The sequence below is a fragment of the Sinocyclocheilus grahami genome, unplaced genomic scaffold, assembly GCF_001515645.1.
Source record: "Sinocyclocheilus grahami isolate Dianchi unplaced genomic scaffold, SAMN03320097.WGS_v1.1 scaffold134.1, whole genome shotgun sequence".
In the NCBI taxonomy this organism is placed as follows: Eukaryota; Metazoa; Chordata; class Actinopteri; order Cypriniformes; family Cyprinidae; genus Sinocyclocheilus; species Sinocyclocheilus grahami.
The window spans coordinates 2547564-2563854 of NW_015505313.1; the positions used below are offsets into that span (position 1 = coordinate 2547564).

General features: G+C 37.1%; 1 pseudogene; it reads right to left on the bottom strand.

The window, feature by feature from the left end:
* Positions 1-16291, bottom strand: part of LOC107590940 (usherin-like) — a 257040-nt pseudogene that overhangs the window by 50203 nt on the left and 190546 nt on the right.

Consider the following 16291-nt stretch of genomic DNA (forward strand, 5'->3'; position numbering starts at 1 on the left):
AATGAGAAAACATTATTACAAGATAACCGTTGTGAATCGGGCTAAAGTAAGGCGATAGTTTTGAACACTGGCTGGTTATGTACTTGCTTAAATATTGATTTCGGATCATTTTTAACCAAAAAAAGTTATGGACTGCAGCTTTAACAATGCAATAAATTTTCTATTTATTAAAGCCAAGAATGAATCTCATCAGGTTGGAGTTTTTAAGCAGTTTACATTTATACCAAAATAACTCAAGGCAGTAACCATTTAAACAAAATAGTTTGTGAACTTATGTTCAGCTATACTTTTTAATAGTTAACTTTTAACTATTTTTGAATTTTTTGGGTCATTAGTCATAAAGGCTCGGTAAATCTTGGTTAAAGATGCGGAGATTTACTTTAAATTTCACCAAGCTGATTACTCACTAAAAGCTCCCACAGATCAAGTTTTCATGCCATTTTAAGTATTATTTTGACGTAACAATATAGAATGGTGTGTGCACACTAAAAACTAACATAATATTTTACGCACAGTCAATACAAAGGCGTGCATTCGTGCCGGAAATTTCACATGGCATGTTGTCACGCAAGCCAGTCAGCAAAGAGCTTATTAACACGTCCGGTTTGACACATCCAGTTGTATCAGAAAATGGAGGAGAGCCTTATGCAATGTTTTTATTCACGCGAGTGACACAAAAAACATCCCGCGAATAATCTAAAGCGATAACGCAATGCGAATATTCACTTTACTTTTGTTGTGCACACACCATAAGTTTGTGAGTTTACTTACTTTTTTAAATTGGTCTTCCCATTAATGCTATTATATTGTTCATTCAGACTGATTCGTGAACGCACACAAACACAAGAGGCGGGATTTATCACATGAACCAATCACAGCGGAACGTGACCAGCACCTTCCAATCATACTGCAATGGAGGCATTGACTCCTCTCACGTCACTCTCCCCCCATTAATTCTCAATTACCCCCTCCAAATTCAAGGCATGCTATAAGGGGTCTGTTAAAACTCAATGGGCTCAGGGGAGGAGAGAGAGACGCGGACTCCCACTGTAAATTTACCTGCCAGTGTCGCTGTTGGACAATGTTTCTTAAGAAAAACAAGTGATTTATACACTTTTTAATTTTATATTTTGTAATACTGGCATTGTTTTACTTTTATAATACAAATGTTTTTTTCCCTCATCCAATATTTTGAAGAGACAATGAAACGCTCCTATTGTATATGTTACTAGTTAATGTATTACTTACAAATTAACAATATTTTACAGGATAATCATGGTTAATGTTAATTTCTATCTATCTATCTATCTATCTATCTATCTATCTATCTATCTATCTACAGTATATCACAGTAGTGAGTACACCCCTCACACTTGTCATGTGACAACACTGAAGAAATGACACTTTGCGACAATGCAAAGTAGTGAGTGTACAGCTTGTATAACAGTGTAAATTTGCTGTCCGCTCAAAATAACTCAACACACAGCCATTAATGTCTAAACCGCTGGCCACAAAAGTGAGTACACCCCTAAGTGAAAATTTCCAAATTGGGTCCAAATTGTCAATATTTTGTGTGGCCACCATTATTTTCCAGCACTGCCTTAACCCTTTTGGGCATGGAGTTCACCAGAGCTTCACAGGTTGCCACTGGAGTCCTCTTCCACTCCTCCATGATGACATCACGGAGCTGGTGGATGTTAGAGACCTTGCGCTCCTCCATCTTCCGTTTGAGGATGCCCCACAGATGCTCAATAGGGTTTAGGTCTGGAGACATGCTTGGCCAATCCATCACCTTTACCCTCAGCTTCTTTAGCAAGGCAGTGGTCGTCTTGGAGGTGTGTTTGGGGTCGTTATCATGTTGGAATACTGCCCTGCGGCCCAGTCGCCGAAGGGAGGGGATCATGCTCTGCTTCAGTATGTCACAGTACATGTTGGTATTCATGGTTCCCTCAATGAACTGTAGCTCCCCAGTGCCGGCAGCACTCATGCAGGCCCAGACCATGACACTCTCACCACCATGTTTGACTGTAGGCAAGACACACTTGTCTTTGTACTCCTCACCTGGTTGCCGCCACACACGCTTGACACCATCTGAACCAAATAAGTTTATCTTGGTCTCATCAGACCAAGACCTTGTAACACTAATGAGACACATGACACTGGGGAGAGAAACTGGCTAATTGGGCCCAATTTGGACATTTTCACTTAGGGGTGTACTCACTTTTGTGGCCAGCGGTTTAGACATTAATGGCTGTGTGTTGAGTTATTTTGAGGGGACAGCATATTTACACTGTTATACAAGCTGTACACTCACTACTTTACATTGTAGCAAACTGTCATTTCTTCAGTGTTGTCACATGAAAAGATATAATAAAATATTTACAAAAATGTGAAGGTTGTACTCACTTCTGTGAGATACTGTATCTATCTATCTATCTATCTATCTATCTATCTATCTATCTATCTATCTATCTATCTATCTATCTATCTATCTATCTATCTATCTATCTATCAGTTAGCTATCTTAACAGTTGAAAATCATTTAACATTAACAATTAACATCTTTAAAACATAAACTACTACACACAGTCTTGTTATTAAAACAACACTAAAACACCAGAAACGTCACCATCAGTGGTCTAACACCACTATTCATAAACCAAACATGTACAAAGCATTAGGAGTCTGTACTTTGTGATTAATAGTTGAGCCATGCAAAATGCTTTAATTGCTCAAGGATATTAACTGAGATTATTAGCCATGATTAAAGTAAAAAAAGCTATCATCATAACTGTGTTGAAAGAAAATGGTCTTAATCTGTATGATCTCCAATCCATCTCAGCAAAAAAGATCCAGGCGTGTGTGTTCAGAATGATTCCCTCTCTGGCATTCATGTCTTGTCATTTGCAAGACAGTTTTGGCAGAACAATATGAGGACATATGAGCCATGATGAAGCGCTCATGCAGTAACAAATACAACACAGACACCGACACACTCAGCCACCGGGATCATTTCCACTCGCAAATGGTCATTGTGTCCTTGAGAACATATTTAATTATCGCACTTTTTTGACATCGTCACAGCCATTTCCACACCCACTCTTATGATCCTTCGCTCTCTCACTCACACATACACAGTTCTAAAGCTTTTAACACTTAAATGGTGTAAAATATTCAGATTTAACCTTGACTGTGATAGAGGCACCGTGCTTTTAAGCAAAGCTCTGTACATAAGCAGATATTAAAAGAGCTCTCCGTATGACACCAAGCCTCCAGATGCAGAAAACCCTGTAATCCAAATCTAAACTTTAAACAGGACAGCGGGGCATTCACAGTAATACCCTGTATTACTCAAGGCTATTGTCTAAACTGTTTCTCATGTCTCAAATGGAAAAATTCAGAAGACTGGATTGGATTTCGACAGTTTAAAGGTTTCGTAACTTGTCATGGAGGATGGTAAAATGTTTCACAGTTCACCTTCAAACAGATGTCATTGTTTCTGTAACTGGTGTGAAATCTAGGATCTAATTTGGATTATAATTAAACAACATTGTTAATATTGCGATGTGTTTTATAATTATGTTTATTAAATCTGTGTCTTCAGAGTCACAAAACTGCGTTAGAGTTGGAAAGTTTGATTCAATTTTGTTGGTTGACACAAAGAATATTTTATTTTTCATATATTAAAAGGTTTTAAAATAAATAAATAGTTATTTTTTAGTGCAAAATAGAATGGAAAACGGATATTTAAAAAAAATTGTGATTTACTTCTTTTATCACATATACAAAATCTAAATAAACAGAAAAATATTTAATAATTTTAAAAATAAAATGTAATTTACCAATAACAAATAATATTTAGAATAGCTAACATTTTATTATAATATATTATCTATCATAATATAATAATTTTTAACATAAAATATGGCAATGATGGTATAAAATTTGGTTTAAAAAAAGTGTTTATTGTCAAACAAATCTCTGTAATCATCCATCAAAAAGCAAAATACTAGAGACTTCATTTGGCACATAATGTTGTTCTAATTGATTTATTATCTGGCTTATTGATCGATCGATTGTTTCTTTAATGATTTATACACTGTGCCCAAAAGGTGACACTGTTAATTTTCTTTTTGTAATTTGACTAATAGCAGTTCTTTTGAGACTGGTTAAGGGATTGGTTCACAGGCAGCTTTTCAAACAGCTGATGGCTGTCTCTAACAATTCCATCTCCGCTGCGCCGGAGCGCTGCGAGTCCTGACAGGCTAGAGTGTAATGTGTGACAGATCGCACTTTGGGGACCCGGTAATCACATTTCCATCGGACATCAGCTGGATCTCAGTGGGACATCCTCAGAAAACCGCCTGTGATTCTATTTCCACAATCTGGAGGAGCACGTGCAGCTTAAACACAATGTCACGGCATTTCTGAACAACAGAGTTCAGAAATACAATTAGAAAAACAGACACATTTTTCTCTGACACTCTTGAAGACAGGTCTGAATATATATTGCATCTATGCATTCACTTAAAATATACTATATGCACAAAAATTTGACTGGTTGAGTCACATTTGCTGTCTATTCACAACTGTGAATGCACTTCAAATGAAAATGCTACGCTAATGAACTGAAATAATGAAATTAAATGAAAGTGGTTGGTGACATTTTTTAAATGTTTTTGTCTCTTAAGCTCATCAAGGTTGCATTTATTTGATCAAAAATTACAAACTAAAATAACTTTTCTATTTTAATATATTTTAAAATGTAATTTATTCCTGTTATTCCTATTTATTCCTTCAGAAATCATTTTGATATGCTGATTTTAGAAACATTTCTCATTGTAACCAATGTTGAAAAATAAATAAAGATTATAGATTTTTGTAAAAAGACCTAGATTTTTGTAAAAAAAAAAAAAAAAGTAAAATTTTTTGTATTCTTTATTTAATAGAAAGTTCATAAGAATAGCATTTATTTGAAATTGAAATAATATGTAATATGTAATATGTGACCCTGGACCACAAAATATGCGACTTATGACTGGTTTTGTGGTCCAAGGTCACATATATTGTTTTTGTAATATTATAAGATATATAATATGGCTTTACTTATACTTTTAATTTATTTAATGTGTCCTTGCTGAATAAAAGTATTCATTTCTTTCAGAAAACAAATCTTTCTGACCTTTCTGAACAGAACATCAGTGTCTTTTGCAGTTGTTGGCATGTTTACCAAAGGTCATGCTAGGTCATGTGTTACAGTGATTTTACCATAGTTAAGGGGAGTTAGACACTCCACTTCATGGTAAACAATGCTAACATAGCTTATATGGTAAAATCCTATAACACTTGGCCTCACATATATCTTCATCATCAAAAATGAAAGAAATTTGCAGATTTATGCCTAATAAATCTAATTAAGCACCCATTAGACTATCGCCAAATACCGTTTTGCCACAGTATATAGCACATTTCAGCTCTGATTCACATTACATTACATACTCCTCAGCCAATAGAAGAGGATATCAGCTCATGACATAAGCGGTGCTATCTGTTCATTAGCTTATATTTGCAGAGACACTCACCGCTGCTAAAGGAGACAGAACCTTGAGGGAGTCAGGGTGTCTTTATCAAGGTTAAGTAGCTCATTCAATAATAGAGCAGGCTGACAGAGTCAGGAGCCAGCGTGGAGCTCGCGGCGTGAGCCCCCAACACCACGCACCAGCGGTGTGGCTACCAGGCAAATGGCCTTTAGTTATCCTAACGGTACTATCCATCATAACATATGCTCTCCCCAGGATGCTCTCTTTAATGAGTGATGACTTCTTCATCTGCCTTATTTCAGTAAGATGAACCAAAGGAAGAGAAAATCAAGCGAGGTAATGTGAGCGAGCGCTGTGGCGTGGCGTGTTTTAATTTAGAGGAAAATGCTTCTGCTAGCTTCTGAAATAACTCCAGGTAGGTAGTGAAATGAATGAAGTGATTAAGTTGCCTAAAAAAGGGGGACAGCTTTGAAAAACTGTACATCAAGGGCAGGGTGATTAACCAAAGCTTGAAAATGATTACTGGACCCCATCCCAGGATGCTACCGAAGCCACCGAACGACTTAGAGAATGTGTTTGTTTGATAAATACACTGGTGCCACTGACCTCATGGTGGCCATTAGTTCTGTTGCATCCTGGGAGCCTGCTGTGAGCTTGGCACAGCTCTGGTTGGTGCTCAGATAGACTCAGCTCCATCATCCAGCCTGACAAAGATGGCTGACACCAGGGCCAGTGCCCATCCAGCCCATCTGTGCCCAGGTGCCCATTTTTGCAAGGCACTGCGGGGGAGCCTGTGTGACCCCAAGAGGGTTCAGCTCCTCTGACACTCCACCACAGTGTCATTAGAAAGTCACTAAGGAGTGAGGGCTAAACTTAGCCACAATGAAGTGGCCATACATACTTTGGCCCATATAAAGTTTACTAGAAATATCAGCAAACCACTGATAACCAATCAAATATGAGAACCAGAACAAACTTTTCTCTAAGATACACTACTGTTCAAAGGTTTGGGATCAGTAAGATTTTTTTTTTTTTTTTGAAAGAGAGAAAGAAAAAAACACTATAATTCAGCAGGGATGCATTAAATTGATCAAAAGTGACAGTAAATACATTTATAACATTACAAAAGATTTCTATTTCAAATAAATGTTGTTCTTTTGAACTTTATTTTCATCATTGAACCCTGAAAAATAAATTTATCATGGTTTTCTCGAAAAATATTACATAGCACAATTGTTTTCACCATTTATAATAGTATGAATGTTTCTTGAGCAGCAAATGAGCCTATTAGACTGATTTCTGAAGGATCATGTGACACTGAAGACTGGAGTAATGGCTGCTGAAAATTCAGTTTTGCATCACAGGAATAAATTACATTTTTAAATATATTAAAATAGAAAACAGTTGTTTTAAAGTGTAATGATATTTCACAATATTACCGTTTACTGCATTTCTGATTAAATAAATGCAGCCTTGATGACCATAAGAAACTTTACTGACACCAAACTTTTTAATGGTTGTGTACATTGCAGGCATGCATGCTTCTCCAAACTGACCTGATACATGTTTATGGGGCGTCCCTTGGCCAGCATCCCCACAGCACATTGTCTCTCTAGGGACTAGCTGTCTTCCACAGCACTGGGAGCTGAAGCCATCATAAAGACGCCCCCCACAGCAGATCTGCCCGGCTCCAGACATGAAAGGACTCCCACCACAGCATGAGTCCCCGAGACCGACAAATACACGCCGTTCCACAGAGTCTGGACAACAGACCTCTCCTTCGAACACATATAGAACAATCAACTACAGTATGTAATGTAAAACAAAAGAATGTTCAAAAAAGGAAGAAATATTGAGACTTATATTTTACTTATATATTATGCAGCCTAACTTGCTGAATGCAGTACATAACTGGTGGGACTAGTACGTAATATCCTCCACAACACTGGTGTTGAGACAGAGGCTGGACAAACTGACCTCCACAACACACACTCCCAGAATCTTTTAGAGCTGGAACATAACGCTCTTCACAACACTGATGAGAATGATTTAGGCTGTGAACAGTCCCTGCATAGCATACCTGCAACAATAAAACACATATAAAAAATCTATGCAATTCAAATACATTGTCCATACAAGTTTTGCACTCCTCAAGGCAATTAGGAAGTTAAGAGGTGGCAATGCCTCAGCCCTGAGGGCCCTCAGAGGCACATGTGAGCGCAGGTAGAAATCCAGCCCACCTCTTCGCTCCACAGCGGCAGGCTATATTTAGCCGGACTCCACTGCCTACGTTGGCGAGAAATCAGGGCAGGATAGATTCTCTACAGCGCTGAGATGATACTCTTGTGGCGTCTGAAAAATCTGTATTGCCCTGAGCCACTGACATTGTCCTTACCTTCTGGCCCAGCTTCCAGTAGAAAAATGGCATACAGTAAATACCTCCTCTGCTGTGCCTTTGAGAGAGGGCTGAACTTTTGAACCTACTTGAACCCGGTTTATCAAACTCCTGAGAATTACAACCACTATGTGTAAAGGCGGTACAAAAAGGAAGCTTGTGCATACAGTATAGTATATAATTGTCCTCAAAACACAATGGTGGTTGTAATGGTGGTTGCCTTCAAGTCAACAAGGTTCAGAATTCCCTAGTATAGAATTTACATTTACAGCATGTTTAACTGTGTTTTTCTATTCTGAAAATGGTCTTTTTATAATTAAATTATTTTAAAAATATATTATTAATTTAATAATAATTAAAATAACACATTCAATTGACATCCCTAACTATACCATAGCTGATATTTCCTAGTGGTACTCATAAAGAATCAAACAAAACTCCTTTCACAAGGTGTTAAACTATGGATAATGCTGAATTCAAGACGAGCTCCATTAACACATCATCACAATAGTGTGGCATGTTGCCTCTGTGAAATTCATTTTTCTATTATACTGCTTTACAGCTTTGAGAGCTCTTGTCCTTATCTGAGTTGTGTTCTCTTTGTGTGCTTGTCTCTAGTGTATTACTGTCTGATTTAAGCTGGTGGAGACGTATGGCCTGTGTTTGCTTGCCAAGTTGGCTGTATTTCAATAACACCAGGATGGCAGCAATTGCAGAAGACAAGTTAATCTGTTTACTGAAAACAATCACAGGGACTGTACTTCATAGATAAATACCAGCCACTCCAATGGATACGTCACTGTTTCTTCGTGGAATACTTTACGAGCAAAACTAATGATCTAAGTGTAACAGTTTAAATGAGATTTTTGAGTAGTTACCCATGTCTCAGGCTTATAACAGGTCTTGCCGCAGAAGTCTTGTTCTGCAGGGCACTCCAGGTACGAGCAGTGAGCCTGAGGAGCAAACGCCTGCTGGGTCTGCAGCTCCTTGCACCGCTGCAGAGTCCTCCGCCACACGTCATATCCTCCCAGAATGCCATTGGGCTTACCAGGTGACGTCCATTCTAGTTTAACTGATCTAACACATATAGTATACACAGCACAGATATTACACCTTCACAAATACTGCCCGTCACTTGGTTTATATTGTCAGTCTGGCTTTAGTTCATACTTTGTTTTTGTTACGTCACTGTCAAGGAGAAAGAAGCATGTAATATAATAGAAAAAGGGGTTATAATCACCCTGTTATATAGTGCTTTAGACAACTTGATATACTAGAGCCAAATAGATTGCGCTGTGTAGTATGAGTTATGATATGTGTCATCTTTTCTTTTTACAATGTACTTCTTGTATTGATTTTCCTCTCCACTTATCATGCAGGAGAGCTGGCTTTCCACAGAAAAGAACAATTTTTGTTCACTACTGCTGACTTTGAGATATTGGATAAAATAATGAGACCTGTATTATGTCATTAAAATATTACACCCAAGTTGTTTTACAAGAATTATACTGTATCACAGTATAACTTTTTGTAATATTTAGTAGTAATAGAAACATTTACAGAAATCTATTTTACTTGTCACATATTATGTTGTATTTTAAGGTAAGTTTGTTTATGAATAAGTTTTAAATGGCACACACTGTGAAACCTGCTGTGTCATACTGCAATAATAAATGAGTAAATAAGTAAGAAGCAAGCAAGTAAAAGTAAAACAAAAAACAAAACATCACATTTGGTGGAGCATCTTGCTAAGTGAAAAATCCTTCCAGGCATTGTCATTCTCTGTGCTTTAAATTTTTTTTCTTGCTTATCCGAAAAAATAGTCCAATCTGTGACTAAAAAAAACACAATATAATGCGTTGAACCACTATATAATGTTATTATAATACTATATAATAGCCTAATATATATATATATATATATATATATATATATATATTAGGCTAAATATACAGTATATCCCCATACACCCCCCACCCCACCGTCCAGCCGGTCCGCGAGAATATTTTCCAAACGTAACCGGTCTGTGGTGTAAAAAAGGTTGGAGATCCCTGATCTAAAGGAACAAGGAAGGAAAAAAAAAAAAAAAATAAACCAAACCAAACCAAAACACAAAACAAACAAACAAAACAAAACAAAACAAAATTAAACAAAACAAAATTAAACAAAACAAATTTGTATCTGGCAGTGCAGTTTGCTGCCTGAAGGAACATTGCAGAAAGCAAACAGGAAGGAAAAACAAAAAAGCCATTAAACGAGCCTTATTTTTACTTAACTGTAGCCATAACCTTATGGAAATGTGCTTTTGTTTTCATCATCTTTTTCATCTCCTCTCCACACATGATAATATCCATACCGCTCTGTGATTTAGCTTCCTTTGCTTTTTGCCCATCTCTTTTGTGTTGTGCAAATCTCTTGTCACATATGTAAGACGTGGAGAATGACATAATTACGGTTTGCGTGGGTCTCTCTCCTCTCTTCTGCCCCCTCCCTGATGAGGAAGCTAATTGATAGTGAAGGCCTCTGATGACTTAAAGCTGACAGACCTTAGTATCTGATTAGGAATTCATGAAATGCGACAAGGCTTCCTCTTTTAAAGTACAGACAGAGAATCGTTTGGAGATTACTGTGCGCCTTTACAACACAAAATACTATTTATGATTACTTTCCTTCTGGAGGGGTGGGGGATGGGGAAGCAGCTTTGCTATAACAAATGCATTAGTATTATATTACAAAGGGTGTCATTGCTGTCCACTGTTAATCCCTCATGGAGAGAAATAACTGGAATTCATATTGGGCGGCAGCAGCGGGTAAGCCATCGGTTGCAGCACTTGTCATATTTCAATCAAAGCTTAAGCCAGCCACAGATTCCTGCGCCCAGCCCCCACATAGCACCAGAGACAGAATTAATGAATTAGCTATTGATTAAATTCCACTCGAGCAAATCTAGCGTGGCAAATAAATGAACTGTTAGGGGCATGTGTAGGCCACGGCCAGCCATGTCGGGCCAATCGATCAGTAGTTAGTATTCTATTGGGAGTGAGTACAGCACACTGGTGATATGACATGAGGGTGGGAGACAACACGGCAGGAAATGTGTGAATTATGGCTTATTGTGATGGTACACAGAGCCCTAGTGCCTTCAAAAAACCCAATTTTTACAGTGCTTACACTGTGTTATACTGCGGCATGTATGAGGTCATCTTATATTGCGTACAGTGTACAGGGTCAATACTGTCTGCAACTGATTGCAAGCTGCTGAAGATGCACGTCATCTCAAAATGTTCACTAACCACCAGTTAGCAAAATTCAGTGCAAGACAACTGTAAAACATGTGAAAACTATACATCCTACATTATTTTCCAGTGCGAATCCATAGACATAGAGTGAAAATAAAATGGCTAGTAGCTGTGCGGCACATAAAACATTCATTTGGACACTTTGCATGTATTACATTACAAATGTATTACATTTGGTGAATTATCCTTGTTTTTAAGGTATTTTATAGAGGTCGACTGATTGATCGGTTTCGCAGATTAATCGGCACTGATAGTTGGTCGCTGGAACTATAGGCAAAAATCCATGCGACAATAGTTTTCTGGGTTGTGTCCATTGCTGGAGTGGCTGAGAAGGTTTAGCTGTCATTATACCCAATCCTGTTCCTGGAGAGCTGCCTGTAGAGTTCAGTTCCAAACCTGATCAAACACACCTGTATGTAATTATTAAGTGATCCTGAAGATCTTAATGGGCTGGTTTCGTGTTTGATGAGAGTTGAACTTTAAAGGAAGGTAGAGCTCCAGGAACAGGACTGGGCATCGCTGATGTAAATGGTAGATGGATTGCTTGGGTTCTCAATGTCCGCCTTTGAAGGGATGATGAATATCTTTAACCAGTAGATTATCCATAACACACGCACATTCACACCACTGTGTGTGTCTGCTTGACTGACTCACCCAGAGCTAAGCACCTGCATGTGAGGTTTGGTGATATCAGTCGGTGTGTCCTCCACAGTGGTCACCTGAGTGCTGTTACTCTTCACACACGCATACACGGTACACACCTCCACCTAAACACAGGCAACAGCAGACCCACTGCGCAGGTTAAATCTAAAACAAAGTGAGGTTCAAAATCTGAGACCACTAAAGAAAATGTTTTATTTTCCTTTTTTAAAATGTACATAAAATGTAAAATGAATTTTTTTTAAAATCAGCATAAAAAAATAAGTGAAATGATTAGTGCATTATAGCAGAAACATAATTATTAGTTTAGTATTTAAAATTCTTTTTTATTTCATGCAATCACTTTTATATCTTTATTTACTTACCCATTTAAAAATCCTAAAACCTTTAGATCTTAGATTTTTAATGTAGTCTCAAGACTTTCTGACTTTTATTATGCTAAATAAAACAATGAATTTGTGTGTTTAGATAGAAGGCCAGACCTGAATACTGTGTACAGTGAATGGCAAGAGTCCTCCCACTTCCAGTGATCCAGTTCCATTGCTAGCGGACTCATAGAGACGGCCATCTAGATAAACGGAGTGTGACTGCACCATTTGGAACAAGAGGAGCTGTCCAGAGCAATCTCACTGCTGTGCTATTTAGGACCACCACCTCTGGAGGAAAGGCCCCTTCGGGTTCTGCAACACAGAGAGAAAGCCACACTAAATCACCCAGAAGAGCTCAGCGGACTGAAGCCCTCGTGAAAACATATGGTCATATTGACATAACCCCAGCGCTTTTGAAGAGCTCAATTCTCAAGATTTGTCTCTTTAACCTCTGCCCAAGATGAGGCTCAGGGAAGGCTCGAGGTCCTCAAGTCTGCAGTAGTCTCTACAAAGAGTAATACAATGACCAACAACATCTACAGAAAAAGACCTGGAGGAAAGCAGTTTTTCATTCTTTTCTTTTTTCCCCCAGACCAAGATCATGCCAGCGCTAGCATAAACACAGCATATTCTACCCTTAATAGTCTCTGAAAAGGCTTTGGGCAGCACTTTTATTTCTGCCTTAGAAAAAGAGCATGAAAGAGAGACAGAGAAAAAGGGATAAACAAACAAAAAAGACTGAGGCATTTTCTTAAAGCTGATCTGTGTAATTTTTTTGATGTTAAAATACTTTCTCCTATCCTAGCTTTTAGTGTTGAGAACTACAGTATAAGGAAACCATTCATAGAAATCATCTAGAATCTCATCTCATCAATCAAATATAACATATAAATAATATAAATTTATATAATTATAATATACATTTTTTTTTTTACATTTTTGTAATATCCGTACCCACTGTATATATATATATTTGTCCCTCAGTTGTTAGTTCCAAGAATAACCAATAATAACACAGCAGTACACGTGTGTCCGTTTGATGTGTGCTCCTGAGTGCACTCATGTGTATAAATAATGTAATTTTATTTGTACATCAGGGAATGCTGACAGCAATACATCAGGGAGGGCTGGCAGAATGAGAAAAAGCTGAGTGTGACTCTTTCACTTTCCCTCTTGCTTTTGGGGGTTCCCGCAGATGGTTTGTGGGCAAATTGAATCAGTCCTGGAGAAGCGCGCAGGGATTGGAGTGCTGCACCGGGGGCAGAGGGGGTTAACTGGGCCAGTCTGGGGGATTCTTTCTACAGCTTGCACCATTTTCGCCTTCTTTTCCTTTTTTCCCCCTCTGTTTTTTTTGCAAGCTCTTCCTTTCCCATGACAAATCACACTGACTTACAATAGAAGACCAGAGAGCCTATTTTTCAGCTTGATGTGACTCTAGTAAACAGCTATTGTGACAACTTTGTAAGGCTCTTCTGAAAGAATGTAAAAAGGGAATGATTGATAAAGCTTTTTTTTCTGAGGCGAGTGAAGTTAGTTTGTGAAAGAGAGCTGAAAGACATGAGTGTAGTGCTTATGACAGCTGAGAGATCAAATATCTCAGCAGCAGCTTTGAACAAGCCATTGGCTGACATGATGGGCTGGGGAATGAATTCGATACAGAGCAGGGGTCCTGACACTTACACTCTCTATAAAGAATATAACTGCTGTTCTTTCTACTCAAAGCCTCAAAAAGTCTCTCTTCAGGAGATATCCTGCTAACACAAAGGTCAACAAGTAAAGAGACCCCATCTGAGATATCTTCTAGTAAAGTTAAAGTGCTTGTACCTTTACTGCAGGTCTTACTGAAGGTTTATGAGGGACAGATAAATGTTTTGGCAACAACTAACAGCCACCTAAACACCTTTGGTCATGCATTGATTTTTGTGTATAAAAATGCGAGATGCAGTGAGGTGGAATGAAACAAAAGCAGAACATGAAAAAGTTTTAAATAAAGTTTTAACATAAAATAAAATAAAATAAAATAAAAAAGGTTCCTTTGTGAACGGACATTTTCATTATTAGAAAGCAAGGATTATTATAATTAATCACTAATCAAGCAATAAAAGAAGTGTTGGAGAACTTGTTTTAAACTCTCAAGCTACAAGTTACTCATATTTGAAAAGAGTCAAATAACAAACAAAATATTATTTTTAAAAGTAGTTACTGTAGGTGCACTTACTACATCGAAGCTCCTGAAATATATCAACCTCTTAAAATATGATTTTTTTAAGAGCAGAGCAGTAATTATCTACCACTAAAGATACCTTAATAAAAGAGATAAAGTTTGAACAGATAAATTTACATTAAATTAAATCAAATAAAACGAAAAGCACCCTAATATACAGTATATAAAACAATCAAAAATAGTGCAATGAACTCCATTTACTATTAAATATTTCTTAAAGAGAACAAAGCAGTAAAATCAAGTGCAGGGACTCAAATGAATCAGTGAATCATTTGTCAAATGCGTCAGAAGACACATACGAGAGCTGAGAGCGCATTTGATTATTGACTTGATTATTAAGCAGCTACATAGAAAAAGATGGAATAAGTAGCATACTACTTGAAAAGGCTGTTTGGAATGCAGCCAAACTACTCAAGACATTAAAAATGCTTAGTGCCATTTGTTACTCCCCATCACTGACCAAAAGAGCAATGAGACATACTTGGATGTGACCGATATCAGTGCTCTCCTGAAGCATCTCTTTCCATATAATTTCTGCTGCTGTATTATTAATGTAAGGCTTCACATGGACAACCTTGTCTCCATTCCAGTTTTTAATTAGCAGGTTCTTAACATATACACTATCATGCAGAACAGAATGATCTTTAAGTTCAACTGCTTTTAATAAGCTGCCCTTTAGGCTGTAAAATAATGAAGCTACCACCACTAGCTCTTTGGTAAATGACCTGTAACCTTTATTTAGGAGCAAATGATATTCTAATGTTTTTTTTAATTATACTGATAGTTGGGAGCGAGAGAAGTTGAGGCATGCTATGGATAGTCAGTTGTTTAGTTTTTAGTGTGTAAGGCACAATTTAACTCACAGCGCAGAGGTTTTCATCTGTTCCCTGTGCTATCAGTGCATCAGTACATTAACTGTGTGAGAGGACAGCTTAATGACTATTGATCATAGCACAGAGGTCAAGATATCAAAATTTTGGTAAAGGCAAATTTTTCCGCAGCTTGTGAGGTTTGCCTTTAGAGTACAGAGGGAAAATATTCAATCAATCAGTTCTTCTTCTCATCCGTTTTTTATCTCTGTGAGCAGGGGCTGCTGGAATGATATGAGAGAGGCAGGCTGACAGAAATCACAGGAATATTTGAAGTGTTGACAGGAAAACCATAATTATCCAATATCTTCAATCCAAATTTCATCCAATAAAACATACAGAGATGGTTGTGGTCTAGTAAACTCCATATTTCAGCTGAAACCACTTGGATTTTAAATATCATCTAAAACACTTTGCAAACTTTTATATTAATTGCGTTGTTGCAGAAAACAAGATCCTAAAAGAGACTAATTGGCACACTAGAATGTGGCAAATATAGTAGTTATTTACATTAGTGAGCTGAAATATATTAATGAAACATACACTACTATTCAAAAGTTTAGTCTTTTTTTTTTAAGAAATTATTTTATTCAGCAAGGATACATTACATTTATTAAACGTGCCAGTAAAGACCATTTTAATGTTACATAAAATGCTGTTCTATTTAATTTTCTATTAATTAAAAAATCCTAAATAAAAATGTTTCACAGTTTCCACAAACATATTAAGCAGCAGAACTGTTTTCAACATTAATAATAATAAGAAACTATTATTGAGCATTAAATCAGCATATTAAATGGTTTCTAAAGGATCATGTGACATTGAAACCTGGAGTAATGGCTGCTGAAAATTCATTTTGTCATCACAGGAATACATTACATTTTAAAATATTTTAAAATAGAAAACAGTTTTCAAATACAATAATATTTTTATTAT